We start from the raw sequence: 16,724 nt of genomic DNA, 5'->3' as shown, positions 1-16,724 counted from the left end.
GCCAGACGGTGGCGCTAGAGAGCCTCGGACACGCCACGGTCCTGCGGGTTGGCGCAGCGTCGGGCGGGGCTGACTCAGCCTTCGCAGATGATACAGCCCCGCGACTGACGGTGACGAGGGCAACAGCTACTATTCATTGCATAATTAGCAAGTTCTTTACTGTATTTTTCATGGCGTTTTAACAACCTATTTATTACAGGTGAGAAAACAAGTTCGGGCGGTTGCGAGGAGCTCGGGCACTGGAGTCACTGAAACAAGGCAGGGGCGCTGTCCCAGAGATTCCTGGCCCCCAGAGCGACGTCTGCCCGTTCTGGTCTCGGCGGGCCGACTTCCAGGCCGGGCTGCTGCCAGCGCCTTCCCGCCTCCCTGCGGTTCGCGGGGACTTCAGCTGGCAAGGGGGCTGCCCCACCCGCGCCCTCCCCTCCCGCGGCCCCCCGCCCCCAGTGTCTGGCTGGTGCAGGGGCACCGAGCTCTGCTCCGCGGCGCGAGAGGCGTGCGGTCAAGGGCGTAGAGCCGGGAAGCGGTGACTTCTCCCAGGATGCTTCTCCCAGGAGATCGTCCTTCCAGAACGATCGCGGTTGGCTGGCCCCCGCAGGTGGAGCCGGCTTCTTAGACTTCAAGCCTGCGTGTTTGCCTGCAGAGTTCTTCTCCGAGACTCAGGATCTCAGGCACGGGAGCGGCACGGAGGTCCCCACGGTCTGGATAGGGGCCCACCTGATGTCTGTTCCTCCAGAGAGGGGCTCTTTGATGTCAACCCTTAACTTTAACCCCTTCCCTGCACAAGCCAGCACATTTTTTTTTTCTTCTGTGCCTAAGATCTCTGTGGGCAGGGCCGAATCCTCTCTGTCCTTTTAACCCTCGCCCACGCTCCATTGTAATTAATACAATGATTGGGTCCGCAGCACTAATAATTAAGGCAACTGCCTTTTTGAAACACTTTCACAGCACCTCATTTGTGCTCCGAACAACCTTGTCAGGCAGATATTGTTGTTATTCCCATTCTATAGATGAGGAAATGTGAGGCCTGAGTCACATACCTGGAATGAGGCAGAACCAGGTCTGGAGCCCCAGGTCCTCTCCTTCCAAGCCCCTGCCCTCAGCAAGAGATGCATTTCCTCTGCCACGAGTCTCTGGGGGGAAAAAAAAAAATCTTTCTTCTTAGAAGCGCGGTGTCCAAAGTATCTTAGCAGTTCCTTTAAAAAGTAGCAAGATTCTGTACTTGCCAAGTATTTAAACAACTTCACACCCATGAACCAGTGTAAGGCTATAGAATTTCAGTACGACTCACAGAGCAGGTATTGTGTCTCCTGTTTCACCAAGGGGGCAACAGACGGCCTCATCCCTGCCCGTGGATCCCATCAGGATCCCTAGGCCAGGAGGGTGATGGAGAGCCCAGCTGGGGAGGGCCCAGACCTACACTACAGTGTAGTATTTGCAGCCAAGGGGTCATTATAAAAGGTAGGGGATACAGACTTCAGAGGCAGGCACAGAGAGCCAAACAGACAGGGCAAGACAGCTGAGCCAAAAATGCCAAGCCAAGCACATTGAAATGATGGGGAGTCATATATGTATATACATGGAATCAAAGGCCACGAGTTTAGGAATTAGGCTCCAGGCGGGCGAGATTGGGTGTTCCCAAAGTCAGGCCAGTGTGGCTCCCACCGTCTCCCCCATGGTCTTGGTGTCTTGGGCCACAGGAGCAGAATTTCGAGGTTCGCCATAGAAAGCAATGCATAGAGCAGGGGGCGGGGGGGGGGGCGGGGGGGAGTCTAGAGTGAGTCAGGAATCCAAAGGAGCAGGCAAACAGAAAACCCAGAGGTGACGGCAAACCCAAATGGGGAAACCGATTCACATCCTCACGGGGCGAGGCTGTGGCAACCTGAGTGTGGTTCGAAGGGTTCCCCAGCTGATGCAAAAGGAACACTAAACTCACACAACAAAGAGGTCTCAGCGCCAACAAAAGAGCTCTCATCCCTTCACAGTCCCCCAAACTGCTTTCTCTCCTAGACCCCAAGTTGCAGGGTGACTGAGGCGGTTTTGAAGGAGGCTGTCATCAGAATGCCCATGTTCCGATTGGTCCCCAACACTCCATATTTAGGAGTGTTCTCCAGATTGCGCAATTCTCCAGATTGCGTATTGCCACTACAGACACGAAGGGCTTTTGAACTACCTGCAGACTTTCAGGCTGAAAGTGCTCCCAGTCAAGCCCACCTCTCTGGTAAGGCCAAGCCCCCTCCCGGAGCTCAGATGCACCTGAAGTTGGGTGCAGAGATCTCAAAGCAGGATCAGGCATTTTCATACTTTTTTTTTATATATATAACGGCCATTATTTTTTCTTAAGTAAATGACATTATAGAGAAAGGAATGCCAAGCAGAGGGGGGAAATACATCCACGCTGTCAACACTCCAGGTTGGACCGGTTTTCATTTGTCCAGGTTTCTTCTCTCCTCATTGAAAGGGCATATGCCATTTTCTAAGCAGCTGAAATCATAGTAGTGTATCAGGTATGGTTTTTATCCCTTCAAATTAAGTCACAAGCACTTTTTTGGGTTGCGATGGAGACTTTCAAAATGGCGGCTGGCTCCATCCCTCTGACGGGAGGTGATAGCGTATCATTTACCAAGCACCTCTCTACCAGGGCTCTTTCAGGTTGCCTCAGCTTTTCGCGATCGCACCTAACGTTATGACGGACAGGCTAGTACAGTCCTCAGAGTGCAGACGCCTGATGGAAGTTTGGAGAACGGGTGGTGGCAATTTTTCAGGCAACTCTCTGTATGACATGACACGCCATGGGGAGTGGGGCTCGCTCGGGCTTCCCGGGGGGGATGGGAGGGGGGAGAAGATGGGGAGACAAAAAGGGAAGAGGTGGTGTTTGTTCCACAGCTGGCCAGAGGCACTGGGCCTGGTCTTTTCCAGAGACGGGGCGAACAGGCAGGAACAGAAAGCGCCTCTTGGGTGAAAGCTTTATGAGACTTGGGGCAAAGCCCCGTCCCTTCCTGGTTCAGGTAGGAAAAACACAGCGACTGTAAGTCAGGGACGCGAGGCTATCAGCAGCGCTTGGTGTGCCCTGGAAAACGGCCCTGATGATGCAGCCTTTTCCTGTGGGCGAAGCAGCCGGGGCAGAAGCAGCGTCACCCGCTCATGGCTCACAGGCTGAGAACTTCCGCAAGCAGGATGGAGGAGAACGGAAGTGGGTCTGGTCCTTGGCACGTGTGAGACGCTTGCAGGGGACTCTCCGAGCCGAGTGCCGGGCTCTGAGGCCGGGGCTTGTGGTCATCCAGTCATGCATGGGGCCAGGAATCCAAGGACTACAGACATCAACGCTAATGGACTCACGTCCAACCGCAGGCTGGGAGGAGTCAGGGGGTTACACGTTACTTCTTTTGGATGATTTCCCTAGGAGAGCGTCCTAGAAGCAGGATTAGTGGGTAAAAAAGCAACCAAAGCTTTCTTCCCCCGTGGGAGTCCCAGAGCTCGTTCTCGGGCCCAGCTGCCATGTTGTTTTCCGCCCTGCCCCGGACCCAGGGGCTCAACCACTTTGTACTTTCTCTTTAGGGCCACCCCCCTCTCTGCCCCTAGGTTGACCCTCATCTAAGGGAGCTGAAATCGTAGCGGTGTATAAGGTATTCTTTGTATCCCTTAAAATCAAGTCATAAGCACTTTTTTACATTGTTATGGGGTCTTCAAAATGGTGACTGGCTGCACCTCCTACCGGCCCCCTCCTTTCTCACTGCCTCTGCAGACAGACGCGTGGGTCCATTCCATCCTCAAGCAGCGCTTACAAGAACACAGTCACATGGGGCGCCTGGGTGGCGCAGTCGGTTAAGCGTCCGACTTCAGTCAGGTCACGATCTCGCGGTCCGGGAGTTCGAGCCCCGCGTCAGGCTCTGGGCTGATGGCTCGGAGCCTGGAGCCTGTTTCCGATACTGTGTCTCCCTCTCTCTCTGCCCCTCCCCCGTTCATGCTCTGTCTCTCTCTGTCCCAAAAATAAATAAACGTTGAAAAAAAAAAAAAAAAGAACACAGTAACAGAATTACGGAGACGTGTAAAACAGGGGGGAAAAAGCGCAAAAACTTCAGGAGCCTTACCAAGTTTTGTGAGCTATAAATCCTTACTTATAATGCCTGGTTCTCTGTCGAAATAATTACCAGATGCTCACTTACGACATCAGACCTTCTTCATCTGGGGACCACACTGAACATTCAGAAGTCTAGGCCAGCCAGGGCCTGGTCAGGAAAATAAAACCATACCAGCTGTTTTAACAGAGAGAATGTAATGTGAGGAACTGACGAATCGGGTATCGGAGGGAGCACGGCCCTGCGGACTTGTGGCCCCCCAGAACTGTGAGGGAATGAATCTCTGTGGTTTGAAGCCACTCGGCTGTTGGCGCATTTTTTGGTAGGCAAGAGGAGAGTGTCCGCGGGGGGGGGGGGGGGTATCCCCGAGGGGAGACCCTGAGGCTGATTCTGAGAGTCTGGAAACAACTGGAAGCTGGGACGACCGCTGCTGGAGTCACCTGCTTCTGCTGGGTAGGAACGCTGTTGTTGGATGACGCTGACAGAGACAAGGAGCAAACCCGAACCACATTCTCCCACCTCCGGCCTTCCAGTCTCCCTGTCGTTTGCTCCTTGGCCAATGCCCGTGTAGCAGGGGGCCGGCTGTCAGGGCGAAACATGGTGTGCTGAGCTCCAACATCACCGACCTCACTCTGGCAGGTGGATGAGGAACTGAGAGACGAGAGCTTAATAACCAGCGTGGGGCATGTAAGCTTGGGCGGAAAAAACAGTCACATCTTTATTGTCGTTGCTCTCTCTCTGAGATCCGGTATGTCCTTCCCCTATGAACGTGGGCCAGAAATAAATGGATAAAACCAGAGTAGTATGAGCAGTATCTGTAATTCCCTCACCAGTGTTTTCATTGCACATTAGAGCTGCTGCAGATATTTCAAAATACCATTTAGGCTTATCATCACTGCTTTAAAATTATAGGTGTTAGGCAGACCTAGTAATTTCGTGTGCTAATAAAGAAGCACATACGTTACCGACATGATTTTGTTTTCTGGGTTGGTTTTTTTTTTTTTTTTAATGTTTTTATTTAGTTTTGAAGGAGAGAGAGAGAGAGAGAGAGAGAGAGAGAGACAGAGCATGAGTGGGGGAGGGGCAGAGAGAGAGGGAGACACAGAATTCAAAGCAGGCTCCAGGCTCTGAGCTGTCAGCACAGAGCCCGATGCAGGGCTGGAGCCCACAAACTGTGAGATCATGACCTGAGCCGGAGCTGGACCCTCAACCGACTGAGCCACCCAGGCGCCCCTCAAATTCCTCATCGGCCACATTTCCAGAGCAGCCCCACTATTGTTCTGCATCAGGGACTGTCTACCCAGAGCTGAGCTGTCAAGGGATGGGGGTTGTGGGAAGCCACCAAGGAAATCCACAGGGCAGTGACGATTCCTCAGTCGGGTTCTGAGGCTGTGACGTTTTTCTAACACCTGAGCTCGCATGCACCTCATTTGATCACCCAGAGCCTATTTAGGGGACAGCTAAACTGTCTAGCTAGACTAGCCAGGCGCCCCTAAGTGAGTTTAATTAACCACCCTGTGCTTCAGATGCCTCGTTCATACAATGTAAGTGATGGAGGCGTGCACCTCACTGGGGTTGCTGGGAGGATTAAGTGAACAAACCAATGGAGAGCACTTAGACTAGAGCCTGGCGTCAAGCAAGTACTTTATAAACGGTAGCTTGAAAATATGCCTGTCGTTTACCCACATCTCTCCAGGTGCCCTGGAAAGTACAAGTCGTGGTCTCTGTCTTCTAGGAATATGGTATTAAAATTGTGCTTCTCGGGGCCTTGGAGGTTGCCGTGATGTATATCCGCGATGACTGAGAAGGGTGAGGGGTGGGGGATGGGGAGCAGGTACCCTTTAGCTCCTACCCCACTCAAGAGTCTTTACCTTATCTAATGTATATGTTGAGTTTTCAGATAAGATTTCATTTGAGGAAAACGTCCTAAGACAGCCTACAAAGAATTGGAAAACCACTGGTGTTGGAAACAAGCAAAACCAAGGAAAGGTACTCAGGAAACTAGTAAGAGTCCTACGTGACTGAATGGGATTAGGTTTTGTGTCGGTCAGGGTCGTGGAAGGAACCAAGTGGCACACACTCAAATTCATTGTTAGACAAGAGCCTCATGAAGGGACTACTGGTATAGGTAGAGTTTGGGGAGCCATTACCACTCCTAGGCCTAGTAGATGCCGCTTTGAGGCCAATAGGCTTGAGCAATGGAAACTTGACGAAAGGTCCCACAGTGACCACTGGGCTGAATGCAAACAGGCTCATTAAATGACTCACCTCGAAATAGCCATAGGCCCTAACTAACCAATGGGATACTTACAACCAGGCACAGTTACCATAAAAGGGACAATTCCATACTTCCTCACTCCACCCTATAAATATAGCCCCTCACCACCGCCCAGTAGCAGACAGTCTCTCCTTTGTTGCCCTGCCCACTACTCCCTTGCACTGGATTCAATACGTTTCTATCTCCTTTGTTCTGCCTTGGGTGAATTCTTTCATCACCCGCACCACCGACCCCCATCCAGTCAGAGCACAACACAGGCCTGAAGAGGGGAGGGAAAGGAGGGTCTGGTTTCCAGAAAGGATGGACACATAGAGAGTGTGCCTGACAGTAGCTGAAGTGTTTGTAGAGGGAGGCAGCCAATCTGTGGGAACCTGTTAGAGATGGAGCCAGGACAATGGATATTCTGACCATACTCTCCTTCCTGCCCTTCCAACCCTCAGGGCCCTCCTGATGGCCAAACCCAACAGGACGCCAGAGGGCAGTGGGCGTCCTTGGATATACTGACACAGCCCCAGTGCTGTGCCGGTAAATAAATATTTAACAACAAGCCTGAGATAGGTGTGTATATGCCTGTTTGCAGTGTTTGCCGATTTCCAAGGTGTAAATATTCCTATTATGGTCACCAAGCATGGAGTTAGGAAGAGATGCACATAATCAGCTCTTGCAGGCTTCAGCCCACCATTGATGTAGACCATATGGGTCAGGATCCCAGGACAAGGAGCAGGTTGGGAAAGGATGGAGAGTGGATCTGGAAAGGCAAACAAAAGACGTCCGGTGCCGGTGTTGCTGTCCACACTGCAACTGCCGATATCAGACCAAGGGTTCTTACGTCTGGAGCAAGGGCCTTGGTGCCTTCCTCTTCACCATCAACACAACTGCCATATGCGAGGCTAATAAAGAATGGTTAAAGCCAATAAGCATCTAGCAAATGAGAGAGGGAATGAAACAGAGAATGAAAGAAGAGAGGAAAGGGAGGTGTTAATTCCATTCTAGACTGGGACGTGTCCTCCTTCCTCACAGATAACTATGTTGCTGATAAAGACAGAAGGAAGCAGAGGTGGGAGTTGCACTTCTCCAACTTCATTTAACTTCATCTGATAGCTCAACAGCATCCTGTGGCCAGCTAGGCATGTGTCCTGTGGAGGAAGGAAGAGTGACTTACTAGAAACGGGAGTCCCCGGGGTGGGGCCAGGACTTATGTGGCAGGAACTCAACGTCTTAGAGGTCACGGTATCACCATTATCCGCTGGCAGGGGCGTTGCCGCGGAGCCATTACTGACTATTCTGAGTCTGTGTGGGCCTATCTTGGCTGAGCCATTGCTGAAGGGAGTGACATTCTGTGATGCTTAGGGTCCTAGTATTCTTCTTCTGTATATGGCAGGCACGGCCCCAATCCTCAGTAACGGTGTGAAACAGGAGCTCCACAACCGCCCACTTACCCACCAGACCTACCACAAACAGTTTGTCCCACCGCCACGGAAAAGGAGACTGATGAGGCAGGGAAAATGAAAAGCGAAAAATCCAATTAAAAAAAAATTAAATGCATTAGTATCAGAAAAGAACAGGTGCAAAACTGCAAGAAAACATAATCCAAATATAAAGAGTTTGAAGTTTGCCCAACTCTTCTATCATATAAAAGTTTTTATAATATAAAAGCATGATAATATAAAACTCTATGATAAAATAAAAACTAGCATATATGAGCTACACAAGAGAGACCTGCCATACAGGCAATTGTCTTGTCTCTGAAGGAGAATCAGGAACCAAGGAAACAAAAACAAAATTGTAGAAATTATACAGTAAAAGAGTTCTTTCTTTCCTTTAAAAAAAAACTGCATGGTAGAGTGACTAAAAGCTCAGACTGTACAATGAAGTAGACTTAAGTTCCTTTCTCAACTCTGTTGCTGATCTTCTATGAACCCTTGAACCTCAATTTCATCATCTGTAAATTGGGAGGGATAATAGCTGTCACCCCTGGTGTTGTCACAGGGTAATACACAGAGAGCACTTAGTCCTGCATCTGGCAGAAGTTTCGTCATTTCAAAGGGACTCACTGAGTACCAAGCAGAGTTAATGACAAGAAACCAACCCATAGATACACGTGATAGTGTCTGTAAATATCAAGATTCCAGGAAAACAACCTTAAGAGCATTTGGGGGGGAGGGAATGGTAACCTAAAAAGGAACAAAACCCACCTAACTTCAATCGTCTCCCATAAAACCATATTAAATGCCAAAAGGAGATATGTCAACTATTAGAGTTTTGAGGGATTAAGGTAGCTAGCTAATCAGGATTACGGACTCAGTCAAGTCCTGTATAAAAACAACAAAGAAGCAGCCTCAGCTGTTCAAAGACTCTGAAGGCATAGCTTCCATGTCTTTCCTAACACAAGTTCCAGAAGGCTTTTTACAGAAACCAAGACATACGGCAAAGAAAAATTCAACAAAGGCTAGTTCATGTTGTAAAAGGATGAGCATCAAGATCTGTTACATGTTGAATGAAGCCTAAATAATTATTGGAAATATGATTACAAGATAGAATGCAAATGTCAAGAAAAATTAATTATAACCTCAGTGTAATTTCAGATTCTACCGACTGAGATAGGAGTAAAAATAAATGGAAGCAAAAACAGGGTAAGATTTTCATCTTACTAAGGAATTTATAAGTACTGTTTCATTCTTATCATTGCTGATAATAGAACTGTGGGACAAGGATATTTTTAGAAATATAAAAAGTAGGAACTAGTACAACTTTAAATGTATCTTTTTTTAAAACATTTATTTATTGTCGAGAGACAGAGCGTGAGCAGGGAAGGGGCAGAGAGAGGGGGAGACACAGAATCCGAAGCAGGTTCCAGGCTCTGAGCTGTCAGCACAGAGCCCGACACGGGGCTCGAACTCACGAACCATGAGATCATGACCTGAGCTGAAGTTGGCCGCTTAACTGACTAAGCCACCCAGAAATAGTACACTTTTAAAAGACCGTTTGTGGGGGGCCTAGGTGGCTCTGTCGGTTAAGTGGCCAACTCTCGATTTTGGCTCAGGTCATGATCTCACGTTTTATGAGTTTGCGTCCTGCGTCAGGCTCTACGCTGACATCATGGAACCTGCTTGGGATTCTCTCTCGCTCCCTTTCTCTCTGCCCCTCCCCTGGTTGCATGTGCATGCTCTTTCTGTCCCTCAAAATAAATAAATAAACTCAAAAAAAGTAAAATAAAGCGCCATTTGTATTAAGGCAGGCAAACTGCTAAAGCACAGAGTCCCACAATATCAGTGATGTATCACAGTAAACCTTATTTCTTGCTCACGGCATAATCCATGTGTTAGGGAGAAGGTGGGGAAGAGTTCACAAGGCCCATCTAGGTGTAAGGAAAGCAAGACATGTTGCTTAGCTATATCCTTATGATGAAGAGGAGGACTTGGATTCTGATGAATACCAGCAGTCCAATCATCCAATATCTGTGCTTCCTTCTTCCCTTAGAGAGAGGGCACACCTCTTCCCGTGTCAAAACTGTATGAGTCAGGCTTCGGCCAAGAAAACAAACACTAGGCTAGTATTTCAAACAAAGAAGACGACGCAGAACTGGTGCTCACAGAATTGTTGGGAGATTTGAGGAAGCAGAGGTCAGGAACATTGCGGTGGGCTGTCGGGGAATGATGATTTCTTCATGATCTCGGCCCACTGAAGCATCAAAGCAGGCACCATGGAAGATCTCACCGTTAAGCTGCTCCAGGCTCCGTGTCACCCAGAATCCAGGATGCCCACGTGACTGTCGGCTGCTGGTGGTGGAGGAAGAGATGTCTTCTATCTTCCTAATCCCACGTGACTACTTTTCGCCAGTAGAATCTAAACTGGAGCCCTGATGGCAAGTGATTCTGGGAAATAAGCACTCAGAGCTGATGGCAGACCTTCTAAATCACTGAGGGAAAACCCATAGAAAACAGTCGATTCTCATTATCTGCGGTCTTTATGTATTTCAAGTCATCAAAAAACACTGAAATAGAAAATACCGAGCCATTGCTCCTAGGGAAAATATAGGGTTAGATTCCTGCGAGCTTCTGCTCACATCTCATCAATGGATCAACACAAAACCTTACTTTATTCATTTCTGTTTAAAGAGACCTTTTAAATATATATTGTTGATTCATGAACATCGAACTCACAGTCACTAACACTGTAACCTGAACAAAGCTTATCTGACACAGTATTTTCTCAGTGAGGCACACCGTACCTTCCTGTACTCAGGAACACCAGACAGCACTCACTATGCTTGGGAGTCATTCCGACAGTGAAATCTCCACCAAAAGGCCCAACAATGTCAAACCTGACACTATATAGACCACACAAAGACCCTTGTATGTACGTCAGATCACTCAAGTTTTTCACTGTGCTGTGCGTGTCTGCATATGACTGCAAAAATCCCATGCATGTGGACTTGGAGGTTACAAATCAATGTAGTTAGTAGATGAGTTTGCAAATACGAAATGCACAGGTAATGAGGGTCAACTGTACATATAACAGAGCAGAAAGAAAGCAAAGCACTAAAATGGAAAACAAAAAGTAAAATACACATTTAAAATGATCAATGTTGGGGCGCCTGGGTGGCTCAGCTGGTTGAGCATCTGACTTCGGCTCAGGTCATGATCTCACAGTTTGTGGGTTCGAGCCCCACGTCGGGCTCTGTGCTGACAGCTCGGAGCCTGGAGCCTGGTTCAGATTCTGTGTCTCCCTCTCTCTGCCCTTCCGCCCGCTCACTCTCTGTCTGTTTGTCTCTCTCAAAAATAAACATTAATAATAATTAATAAATAAATAAATAAATAAAATGATCAATGTTATCAAAGACAAATGAAAATCACTAGGCAAACATTCATAGCACACGAGGTAGTGCTGGTCGGCCGTGAAATTGTAAGAACAGATTCGAATTCTGGGAAACTATAAATGGCTACCAACTTTCTTGAGGGAAATTTGACAGTAAATATTATGGCCTTAAAAATATTCAGACTCTGACCTAGCCTTACAAATCTACAAAATTTAGCTTCATAGGTGTACATTGACACCAAGATTTCATTTACGACAATATTTATCTCAACAAAATTTATAATAGCAAAAGAGAAAGTATAAATAACCTACATGTCTTACGACAGAAGACTGGTTAACTAAATTATAGCACCCCTATAAAACAAAATACTATGCAGCCTTTAATTGTAATGTTACAGAATGATATTAAATGCATGGGAAGATGCATTTAATATGCTCATCATAAAAGGCTATGCCCACAAAAACATTAGAAACTAGTATATAGTGTTTGTTTCCATTTTTACATATAAAAAGGAAAAAGGAGAAACATACATTTTTTTTTCCAACGTTTATTTATTTTTGGGACAGAGAGAGACAGAGCATGAACAGGGGAGGGGCAGAGAGAGAGGAAGACACAGAATCGGAAACAGGCTCCAGGCTCTGAGCCATCAGCCCAGAGCCTGACGCGGGGCTCGAACTCACGGACCGCGAGATCGTGACCTGGCTGAAGTCAGACGCTTAACCGACTGCACCACCCAGGCGCCCCGAAACATAATTATTTTTAAATTGTGAAAATATGTAATTTAAAGGTAAATTTCTTAACAAAAATCTTAGCAAATTTGGATGGAAATAAGTATATTTAAAGAATTAAATATTCTAAAGCCAATATTATCACTTGACGTGAAATTGACTATGTTATAAGGAAAAAGACAAAGATACCACAATTTTTTAATTTTCTTTCTTTTGAGAGAGAGACAGCACAGACCCACATGAATGCATGCACACAGGTAGGGGAAGGGCAGAGAGAGGGGGAGAGAGAATCCCAAGCAGGCTCTGTGCTGTCTGCTCGTAGTCCAATGTGGGGCTCAAACTCAGGAACCATGAGCTGAAACCAAGAGTCAGACGCCTAACTGACTCAGCCACCCAGGTGCCCCAAAGACACCACTGTTATGTAAGTTCTCAACGATAAACAGAACTAAGAATCGCTGAAAGAAGAAAAATATCAGAGCTTACACATGATTTATTTATGCACCTAGAAAACCCAGGCAAATCAATGTCTTTTAGAAATAATTGGAGTCGAGTGAGATCTGTAGAAGCAAAACCAATGAGCACATGAAAAGATACTCAGCATCGTCGGTCATTACAAAGTCTGACCATGCTGAGTACTGGCAAAGGATATGGACGAACTGGAACTTCGCTGCGGTTCGGAATATAAAACGAATGATCATTTTGAAAAGAGTTTGGAAAACAGTTTGCTAAAAAAAAAAAAAAAAAAAAAAAAAGGTAAACACATACCTCCCGTATGACCCAGCCACTCCACTTGTAAACATTTACCCAAGAGAAAAGAAATCGTATGTCCACACAAAGACTTCTTGTACACAGATGTTCACAGCAGCTTTATTTATAATTGGTCCAAACTGGAAACAAGCAAAGGTCCATCGGCTGGTAAGTGGATAAATAGATTGCGGTCTATCCAGATGATAGAACGCTACACAGCAATGAGAAGAAACGAATTATTTTTTTTTTCAACGTTTATTTATTTTGGGGACAGAGAGAGACAGAGCATGAACGGGGGAAGAAACGAATTATTGATACACAAAACAATGTGGATGAATTTCCACATAATTATGTGAGAAGACAAGCAAAAAGGTATGCGTAGTCTATGATTCCATTAATAAGAAATACTCAAAAATGTAAATTAATCTATAATGCCAGAAAGCAGATGAGCGAGTGGTTGTCTTGGGCCAGGAGCTGGCACCGGGGAGGCATGGCTGACGAAGGGACATAAGGAAGCTTCTGGGTGTGATGATGTTTTTATAAATGAATACATATGTCAAAACTCATCTAAGTATACACTTCAAATATGTGTTTATTGTATGTCAATTATGCCTTAAGAAAGCTGAAAAAACATAATAAGTAAACAGTGGAATCCATGCGCATTGTTTTTACATACCAGCTAGAAAATACTACGGGAAAATTTCTTCGTCAACATTCCAACACAAAATACAAAATAACCTGTAATAAATTTAACACGCAGTGCGGTGGGCACGTAGGGAAAAAAAAAAAGATGTGTAAGTCTTTGTGATGATTTGAATCTTTGAAAATCTTTGGAAAAAAAGATTTGAACACATGAGAAGCCACAGTCTCTTCCCATTTTGTTGAGGTGGACGCTGTGCTCATGTGCCATCCGGATCTCCCACCTCGGAACCCAGACACTCATTCTTTTAGCTGCAGAGAGTGTTGGCTGCTGATGACTCCTACCTGCTTGTTCCCCGGGGAAACTCTCTTCTCTGAAGACAGCCACCTTCTCTCCCGGGTTGTTCTCAGGTGACGAGTCCGTGGGCGGGGGAGGGAGTTTTACAAAGGCCTGGTCCCCTTGCCTCAATTGGGGACAACTAGGATGTTCCATCCTAGTCCCAGAACTCCCCTGGGGTCAGCTGAGGCCCTTTCCATGACACCATTACGGTTCAACCACTTGTCCTGCCTGCTCCCACCTCCTTCATGCCCATGGAGGTTTTGATCCCAAGGGTACTTCTTAATAAACCTACTACATGGGAAACTTCCTCTTAGAGTCTGTTCCCCAGGGAACTTGACCTACAACAAAAGGTGAGGGTATCAGTTAGAGCCAAATTAAAGTATGATTGACCTAGGACACCTGGGTGGTTCAGTTGGTTGAGTGTCCGACTCTTGATTTCAGCTCAGGTCATGACCTCACAATTTTTGAGTTTGAGGCCGGCATCAGGCTCTGTGCTGACATCCGGGAACCTGCTTGGGATTCTGTCTCCTTCTCTCTGCCCCTCCCCCACTCACTCTCTATCTCTCTCTCAAAATTAAAAAAAAAAAAAAATTGTAGGGGCACCTGGGTGGCTCTGTCCGTTGAACGTCTGTCTTTGGCTCAGGTCATGATCTCACGGCTCGTGAGTTCGAGCCCCGCGTCGGGCTCTGTGCTGACAGCTCGGAGCCTAGAGCCTGCTTCGGATTCTGTGCCTCCCTCTCTCTCTGCCCCAACCCACTTGGATTCTGTCTCTGTCTCTCTCAAAAATAAATAAACATTAAAAAAAATTATTTTTAATTTTTTTTGGAAACTTAAAAAATAATAAAATAAAGTACAGCTGACCCTTGAACAACTCAGGGGTTAGGGGAGCTGACTCCCCCACACAATCAAAAAGCCCTACATAACTTTTGACTTCTCCAAAATTTAACTACTAGTAGCCTCCTGTTGACTGATGCCTTACTGATAACATAAACAGTCAATTAACACGTATTTGTATGTTACATGTTTTATATACCGTATTCTTACAACAAAGGGAGGCAGAGAAAAAGAAAATGTTATTAAGGAAATCATAAGGAAGAGACATTACGTTTACAGGACTGCATTGTAAAAAATCCTTGTATAGGCAGTGTGCTTGATGGTCCCCCAGATCTGTCTTTTGCGTCAAAAGTGCTTGGACAGAACAGACCCAGGGACACCCCTTCTTTTGGCCTCCAACCACTCTCCAACTTCTTTTCCAGTCACAACCTTTAGAGCCATCTTTTCCCCCATCCTCTGCCTCTGGGACCAGCCCACACCACCTTTCGAGCTTAGCTCCTTATTGCCGATCCACCACGAGCTCCCAGGTTCATCAGAATTGCTCCATCGACGTGGAGGTTGCCATCAACCACCGGGGCAATATGCATCTGCAGGCCTTTGACACCTACCTGTCTCTGGGTTTCTATTTTGACCATGAAGATCTGGCCCTGGAGGGCATGGACCACTTCTTCCCAGAATTGGCTGAGGAGTAATACGAGGACACCCAGCATCTCTGGAAGACGCAAAACCAGCCCAGGGCTGTGCCCATTTCTAGGACATTCAGAAGCCGTTCCAAGGTGAGTGGGGTAATGCCTGGACGCCATGGAAGCTGCGTGGTCCCGGAGAAGAATCTTAAGCAGGCCCTTTTGGATCCGTGTGCTCGGATTCTGCCCACTCAGACCCTCATCTCTGCAGCTTCCTGGAGAACCGCTTCCTGGGCGAGGAGGTGAAACTCATCGAGAAGATGGCGGCCACCTGGCTAATGCCCCAGGCTGGCCCCCAGGTTGGGCTGGACGAGCATCTCTTCGAAAGGCTCACCCTCCAACACACTTAGGAGCCTCAGAAGCCCAGCAGTCTTTGAGGGACCTCTCCAGCATTCCCCTGGTGCCAGGGCCACTGCTTGAGCCTCTCCCTGAAGCCACTAGGCAGCTTTTTAACCACCCTGGAGGCCTCTCCCAAGCCATGGATCCAATGGAAACAATAAAGCTTTTCACAAGGAAAAAAAAAAAAATCCACACGTAATCCACTCTGTGCCATTCAAACCTATGTTGTTCAAAGGCCCACTATACTCATTTATTGCAGTTTCTGTTGGAGTAACAGTGAAATAATTTGATTAAGTAAAAATAACTAAGAAACTCTGGAGGGAAGAAAAGAACAACAAAGTTGGACTTAAAACGCCAGAAACTAAATTTTATCCTGGAGCCATAATAATCTAAACACTATGTTAATCACACTTAATAGAAAAAGTCAATGAAACAGAAAACACCATATGTGACATAAGCAGCATCCAGGATGATATTCTCCTTCTATGATGTTCTTTTTCCTTGACTGTTTGAATCTTGTCGCTTTCCTGAGGGTAATATTAATTCCCTTTTTTGTGGAGGTTGCTCGTTTCCTTACAGGGACACCAAAGTCTGTATTTCTTTTTATTACTATTTTTTTTAATGTTTATTTATTTCTGAGACAGAGAGCGACAGAGCATGAGCAGGGGAGGGGCAGAGAGAGAGGGAGACACAGAATCCGAAGCAGGCTCTAGGCTCCAAGCTGTCAGCACAGAACCCGACGCGAGGCTCAAACTCACAAACTGTGAGATCATGACCTGAGCTGAAGTCGGTCGCTCAACTGACTGAGCCACCCAGGCGCCCCTTGTTTGCATTTCTTCTCCAGGATAGAAGAGGAGATTCTTGCGCCTTTTTTTTCTTTTCATTTGCCTCCTATTTTTCCATCCACCCCACTCAGAGCGAAACAGTCGCAAACCAGATTGGTTCTTATCTAAGACATAGACGGAAGCACATTGACTGGTGGCATGAGATTACCGTAAACCAAATTCTGTGTCTCCTCCACTCTCTGGCCCTCGCATCTCATTTGTGAAGGAGGTTGGACAGGCAAGTTGAGTTGGCCGGCTTTCCCCTTCGATCCCACATCTAGATGTGGATGGTTCCAATACTGAGACTCAGAGGAAGAGGAGATAGGCCCTCATCTGCATGCTCCAACCCCAGCACTGGTTCCAATAGGAACAATTTTGTCACTGCGGCTTTCTTGGCAACTGCGGTAGAGAGTCAGG

The 16,724-nt window shown here is 47.0% G+C and overlaps 1 pseudogene; it reads left to right on the top strand.

Moving 5' to 3' along the window:
* Positions 1-1,248: 1,248 nt before the first annotated feature.
* On the top strand, positions 1,249-15,494 carry LOC121039925 (ferritin light chain-like; annotated as a pseudogene).
* The last annotated feature ends 1,230 nt before the right edge of the window (positions 15,495-16,724 follow it).

The sequence above is a fragment of the Herpailurus yagouaroundi genome, unplaced genomic scaffold, assembly GCF_014898765.1.
Source record: "Herpailurus yagouaroundi ecotype Mexico unplaced genomic scaffold, PumYag 181, whole genome shotgun sequence".
Lineage (NCBI taxonomy): Eukaryota > Metazoa > Chordata > Mammalia > Carnivora > Felidae > Herpailurus > Herpailurus yagouaroundi.
Note: the sequence above shows the minus strand (reverse complement) of the source record. Positions and strands in the feature narration are given on the sequence as shown.